A 7,520-nucleotide genomic window follows, 5' to 3' on the forward strand; every position below is an offset into this window, starting at 1 on the left:
ATTTACACCCGAGAGGCTAAAATTCCTTTTTCTAAAAACGATGAAAGATTAAAAATAAATTTTGTTTACAATAAAAATATCTTGACAGCCAAAACAAACAAATTTAATAACTTAGTACCTATTAAACTAATGATTTTTATTTAATAAATCTTGTATAGATGGGTGTTATGAAATTGCCTCAAAAAGCGACATTTTAACACAAGTGTAGCATCTGCCGGTCGGTGTGAAGTATCGAAACTAAAAACAGTCTTAAATAATAAAGGTATAGTTATAAATGCTTATGAAATTAAAAAATATTAGGAATTCATCTGTATGAATTGTTATATTATTATATTGTCTAAAGAAAAAACCCAGCACAGTGGTGACGTGGCATAGTTGGATCAAGTATAATTATATCTGACAGTGATTAAAATCACTATCAAAAATAAACGCTTCGATGCAAATCTTTAGATAGTGATTAATTTTAAAAAAATTGGTGTTTTATTCCAAAAGCTACTTGATCTGCTGGTTTCTTATTAATATCCTGATTAAGATAAAGTATGTCGAATGAAAAAGGGTTTATTAAAAATATTATTTCTCATAAAAAAATTGTGTGGATCCATAAACTTTTCAATAAGTTATAGCATTATAAAGTTAAATATAATATAAATAATAAAATCGATAATTTTCACACAAAAATAGCATTCGGTAGCCGTTTTCCCCATGAAGACAAGTCCAGAGGTCAAATTTTTTTTTTTCAAATTGAAGTACATTACATTAGCTTTAATTTAAGATATATATAAAAGTGTCAGACATTCCAGAACATTTTCAAAAGTTAAGTTGAAAAAGTAAATTTTTTGTGAAAAAGTTGTCATTTTAAATCCCCCCCTGTGGGCAGAAAAAAGGTCAAATTTACAAAAAAAATATACCAAATGATAGGTAAAGACATCAATCATCTATATAAAAAAGAATTATATTGCTATGTTTATTTTTGAAAAAGTTAGAGCATTATTAAGTTAAAAATATAAAAAAAAATTATTTCACAAAAATCGTAATTTTTTATTAATTTTGATGTCAACTTTCACCACGAAGACAAGTCCAGAGGTCAAATTTTTTTTTNTGAAGATCAAGTCCAGAGGTCAAATTTTTTTTTTCAAATTAAAGTACATTACATTAGCTTTAATTTAAGATATATATAAAAGTGTCAGACCTTCCGGAACATTTTCAAAAGTTATGTTGAAAAAGTAAATTTTTTGTGAAAAAGTTGTCATTTTAAATCCCCCCCTGTGGGCAGAAAAAAGGTCAAATTTACAAAAAAAATATACCAAATGATAGGTAAAGACATCAAGCATCTATATAAAAAAAAATTATATTGATATGTTCATTTTTGAAAAAGTTAGAGCATTATTAAGTTAAAAATATAAAAAAAAATTATTTTACAAAAATCGTAATTTTTTATTAACTTTGATGTCAACTTTCACCACGAAGACAAGTCCAGAGGTCAAATTTTTTTTTTTCAAATTAAAGTATATTACATAAGCTTTAATTTAAGATATATATAAAAGTGTCAGACCTTCCGGAACATTTTCAAAAGTTAAGTTGAAAAAGTTAATTTTTTGTGAAAAAGTTGTCATTTTAAATCCCCCCCTGTGGGCAGATAAAGTGTCAGATTTACAAAAAAAATATACCAAATGATAGGTAAAGACATCAAGCATCTATATAAAAAAAAATTATATTGATATGTTCATTTTTGAAAAAGTTACGGCAGTTTTTAGTAAAAAAAATTGAAAAAATTTCGAAAATTAGCGATTTTTAAATTTGTAATTTTTTTGGAGGTTTCCCCCATTTACGGGGAACGAGGGAAATTTTTTCAATTTTGAAGGGTAATGTCTTCGACTAGATACGATTTGTGATCTTTTGACGTATCGTTGAAAGAAATCCGTTCGGTGAGAGCTGAGAAAAAGTAGTCACAGCACAAAAAAAAACACATAATAGTAAAACCAATACCTTCTCAGCTTCGCATCGAAGCTAAAATAATTTTGAAACGGGGTAAAATTTCACAAATTAACTGCTTTTCGTCCTTGTGTTCTGTCGTACGTTGGTAGTGCCCCAACGTAGACACAAAGGTTTATTAAAGTTTTATATATATATATATATATATATATTGACGACGAGTTCGTCGTTCGAGCTCTTCTCGAGTCCTCCCGATAAACTGATCAGCCCCAATCTCTCTAATTAGTGGACTACTAAAGGGGTAGAGTTTAGACGCGTCAGCACAGTCTAGCTCAAAAGTAGCAGACTGAAGGGTGGCTCCTTGTCAGCCACCAGCACAACTACCTTTTTACTATACCCACTAAAGGACGGTTAAGCCCAAACACTAGCCAGCTCGTTCACTAATTATCAAGATTGACTAAAGGACCAGCAGTCCAACCTAGACTCTAGCCGCACACACACACACAATTTCGAGATTACCGTGAATATAAAATATTTGCGCTAAGTCCAGATTTTTAAATAGTTATTTTATTTACGAAATGTATCAAACACAAAGTCAAATATAATATAATAATTTAACACAAAAATTAATTAAATCATATAAAAAAAAAATATTAAGTTATTCTTACATCAACGGACCTAACCCGTAACTCGACGTTTCTTCGACAAAACGTCCAGTCTCGTCTAGCCCAGTACCGTCCCGTGTCGGCCCCCTATACTTTTCATGTTTCCCTTTTATATTCTTTTTCCCACCATTATTAATTTGCTTACCCTACATTTCCCTTTTATATGGAATTATTATATTGCTTAAGAGTTCAAAAATTGCTTACTACTATTGTAAAGCTTATATTATACTAAAATCGACGTAATTCAATACTTCCTCATCTAATTACTACACTTCATAGAAAGTACTTCGAAATTCGACTGATCACAAAAACTTGACTAGCTTATTAAATATTAATACTTATTCATGTATAGTTAATAAAATTAAAGTTAAACTAACAGGTTTTTATTATTTTAAAAAATATAAAGAAGAAATTTTGAACAAACCTACAGATTGTCTTAGTAAAATAATAGACAAACCACCAAAATTTTTTGAATTTACAGAGCTTTTAAAAATAATCGTACATACAATATTATGACATTACAACGTAAATTTAGTACAACCAATTAATAACCAATTGCAACAAGCTTCGGATAATTATTTACAAAATACCATAACAGCAATTAAAAATCTAAATGAAAGCAATACTACATGGCTTAATGAATCAAAAAATTATATTATCAAGGATAACAATGTATTATACTACAAAAATAGTTTTAAAGATTCTTCTAAGTTCGTGCTCGCGTTACCTAGCAAATTTAAAAAAATTGTAATTCATGAAAATTATCATTTAGTGCTGGACGGATTCCAAGGTATTACTGGCCTAAAATGGGTAATAAAATAAAAATGTTCTTTCATGTTTAGATTGTCAAAAAGACTTTTAAACAACCCAAACCGCCTAATATAGGAATGTACCCACTAGAAAAAGGAGAGATTATGCAAAAAATATGTTTGGACTATATTGTGACACTTAGTAATTTAAATTCTAATAAATATATTCTAGTAGCGATATACAGAATAAGTAAGTTTTGCATAGCAAAAGCGTAGTATGGTTAAATTTCCTTTAGATCTTATATTACGTTTTGGATGTATGCGTACCATAAAAAGCGTCAATGGAACACATTTTACAGGTAAAACGGTTAAACTACTAAATTTTGAAATCGTTATAATGGACTGTATGAAATTATTAAAGCTTATCCTCCTTTTACATATACAGAGTGTTCAGTAAGTCAGGAAACGGGTTTCTATTGTAACGGTGTTCAGTAACGGGTTACTGAACACTTTGTATAAAACGATATAATATTGATTTTTACGACGTATGATTATATATTCCGGCGCTACTTTTTATAAGACAAAAATATTCTTTTAAACGCGATCCTTAATCTGCCCACAAGGCGTATTCAAACAGGACCGTACTCTAAGTGAAATGAGAGGTGGAATATTCCCCAAAGACAAATTAAAATTTTGTAGTCGAGTTATGATGTAAGTACACAATTAACAACACACTATAATTTAAATAAGCAGTTGAGAGTATTTCAGCTCTTAAAGTTTTCTTTATTAATTTATATTTTGATGTTTGTCGTAATGCACTCGTCACTATCACAATATGAAATAACAGTGTGCTACTTTATTTGTGTTCACAATAATGGTTTTTCATTTGATCTTTCCATTTAAGAATATTAACACTTTTAATTATAAATTATATTCATATGCTTAAAATAACATGATTGTTTTTATATAAATAACTTAGAGAAATATTTAACAAACGCATACTGTCGTTTAATTATATTATACTACACACGATTCAGTCAATCATGAGTCAATTATAAGTCACCTTTAAAAATCACTCTTTAAGAAAATTCATAAACTATACATGTCAGGTCTTTTTAATCTCATCTTAATAATAAAATACAATGTGTAAACCCTAAACTTATTTATAAAAACTAACTATAATAATGTTATATAAAGTATCAAAGTGATTTGTATATTATTCGTATGTATTAATTTATATATATCATATATTTTATGCTTACTTATCAATAAACGATAACATTACAAGAATGACACAATGATGATTGTTCGGGGATACAAAATACTAAAAAAGGCAGAGTAATCCTTCTCAGTCAGGGCTGAGTGCTGAGGGCTTGAAGGAGTCTGTTTCCAGATATTCATTGAATTGTTTGAATCGCGCTCTCGACATCGATACGTAAAGTTCGTAATCATCATTGTCGAAATTCTTTCGTGTTAATTTATGAACTAAACATTTGAGTTCGTATTATTTTGTTATTACTTGATACTATTTAAAGTTATTATAAGAACAAAGAAAAATCATCAGGTATGATTCCAAATCAATAATAGTCAATACTTATACTATCCTTTAACTCAATTATTTAGAATTAATAATCTGAGTACAGAACGATAAAACAATAGATTAAATAATTATATTAATCTTTATTTATCTACTTGTCTTTATTGTTCTAAACCCTCGAACTCTACAACCCCGATATCACTAGCCGATAGAATCATAGCCCTATCACCATAGGCTTTTACCATATTTATTTTTGTATTATTACATGTAACACTCATTAAAATAATAAATATTTGATCTTTGGTGAATTCTCTTTAGTAATATAGTCAAAATATTTAAAATTAACTAACACTGTTGATTCATCTGTAATTTTTATACTATATTATCGCCAAAGACTATATGAAATAGTCCGTGATACAGCATTACCATATTGATGCCAAATTTTCTTTATTGTTAACTATATAACATTTTTTGATTATAATTTATTTTACCTTCGATCAAATCCAAGTAGGTATTGATATTACCAGTGTGTGTATTCTTAAGTCTGTCCCTAACAATTTTCAGTTTTCATTGGACCGATATTAATGGTCCATAAGTTAAAAGAACACATTTTTAATCTATTTGAATCTGTCACCGCCGAAAATTTGAAAAACCTCCTCAATTTTAGAAAAATATCTCAAAATAATGATATTGTAAAAAATGGCATTTACCAATTTTTCTGTATTTAAAAACTGATATAACTTTTTTCTTAATAATGATCCTAATAATATATTTATACAATATAAAAAAGACAATAATCTCTCTTTTTTATGATTTTTATAAAAATTCTTTGAAAATTGTACAACTCTTTTTTTATACTTAAATTTTGAAAATGTGCCAGAACAATTGCATTTTTCTAACCTTTGATAGAGTTGATAGGAGGTGGTGTTAAACCAAAAATAAATGAGAAAAACTAGTTTTCTAAGGGCGTCAAGCCGTTTATTAAGAAAACACAAGAATTATAACACCGAAAAAAAAACAAAACAAATCGAGTGCGAACCAAAGATAATAATCGTAACAATACTAATCGTAACACAATAAAATACAGATGACCGAGTTTGCGGTGGCGATTCGACCAAAAAGTTAGGTGTCACGAAGATGACTGACTCGACGTATTATTGCGGCGGGGTATACGACGCTAGGCATTTGTTGGACTTTACACCACGGCGATAACGCGTGTGTGTGACGGTCCGGTTTACAGTTAAGCGGTGGCTGAGAAGGNTTTTATACTTAAATTTTGAAAATGTGCCAGAACAATTGCATTTTTCTAACCTTTTTAAAGCTTTTAAAACTTACTACAATATTAGACAAATAATTTTGTCCGACGACTGTTCTACTATGAGAAATCAGCCTACAAAGTATAGAGTATAACTTGAATGTTTATCCCGTGGACAACACTATTAATGACGATTGTAAGATAAAACATGTAATCAAAAAACTTGCAAGAAAAAATGTTTCAGTTAAACATTTTGGAGCACTAGAAAACCAATTTACAATTACATTAACTATGGCCAAACAAAATATTTGTTTTTAAATAAAGAAGTTTTAGTGTGCATTTACGTGAAGTTCAGTCGGCAGTTTCGCTCATTTTCATACTCGTTATTTTCTAAAAACATGAAAACAATAGTTATTTTCAATAAGGAATTAATTATAAAATATCTTATACATCTAGTTTATATTCTGAATAATTTTAAATTCCAAAAACTTTATTACATTTCATGTAATTATTATGACTTTAGAAAAAATTTTTTGTTATTGCTATTGACAATAATACTTTACCCCAGTGGCGACTGTAGAGAATATTCAATAAATCTGATTAATTCCCTAGGTTACATTTAAAAAATCTAGACACTCTTACCATAGGATACAAGGATTAGTATGAACAATCGTGTTACTCTTATATATTTATTACTTATATATAATCTTATATCCTAAAAATTTCTTAAAATACCTAAATTAAAATCCATTAATTATTCATTCAAGTGAAGTCATTCTTCGAGGTTCATTCGACGTGTTATCTTAATCAATAATTTTGTTGTAAACTGGCTTTTTGCTGCCGAATTGTAATTATGTAATTTAATAGTATATATATAATAATCATGGGAACGGAAGCCTCTTTTGTCTTGTATAAAGTATTTACCAGGCAAGCATCTAGTCCTTCTAGAACATTCGATGCTTGCTCAGCCTTTTTCAATGTATTGGGCCTACGGCCGCCGCCGCCTGAGGCGACGCGCCAGTAGGAGTCAGCTACTCGTTCAAGAGTCATATAGTTCATAGGGTCGAACCTGGACGACTCTCCACTGAATCTTTTGTTAATTTGCTCACTGAATCTTTTGTGAATTTGCTCACTGAATCTTTTATGTTAATTTGCTCACTGAATCTTTTATGTTAATTTGTTCACTGAATCTTTTATATTAATTATCAACTAATTAAAATCGAGAAGTTAATTATAAGTGTAAACATATTTTTAAATATAATAAACTAATTATCAAACGCATTATCTTTTCATTTTGTCTACCGTACCAACCCGGTCACAACATTTGGTGGCAGCGGTGTGATCAACATTTATTTTCTACTGGAGAATCAACTACAGTCAAC

At 29.0% G+C, this 7,520-nt stretch overlaps 1 long non-coding RNA gene across 1 annotated transcript; it reads left to right on the top strand.

Moving 5' to 3' along the window:
* Window positions 1–365: 365 nt before the first annotated feature.
* LOC126909415 (uncharacterized) lies at window positions 366–1,926 on the top strand. The gene is made up of 3 exons (XR_007705035.1): window positions 366–720; window positions 1,118–1,314; window positions 1,678–1,926. It is a non-coding gene; the product is annotated as an uncharacterized LOC126909415 (long non-coding RNA).
* Window positions 1,927–7,520: the final 5,594 nt, after the last annotated feature.

This window comes from Daktulosphaira vitifoliae, unplaced genomic scaffold, assembly GCF_025091365.1.
Source record: "Daktulosphaira vitifoliae isolate Bord-2020 unplaced genomic scaffold, ASM2509136v1 Scaffold_361, whole genome shotgun sequence".
NCBI lineage: Eukaryota > Metazoa > Arthropoda > Insecta > Hemiptera > Phylloxeridae > Daktulosphaira > Daktulosphaira vitifoliae.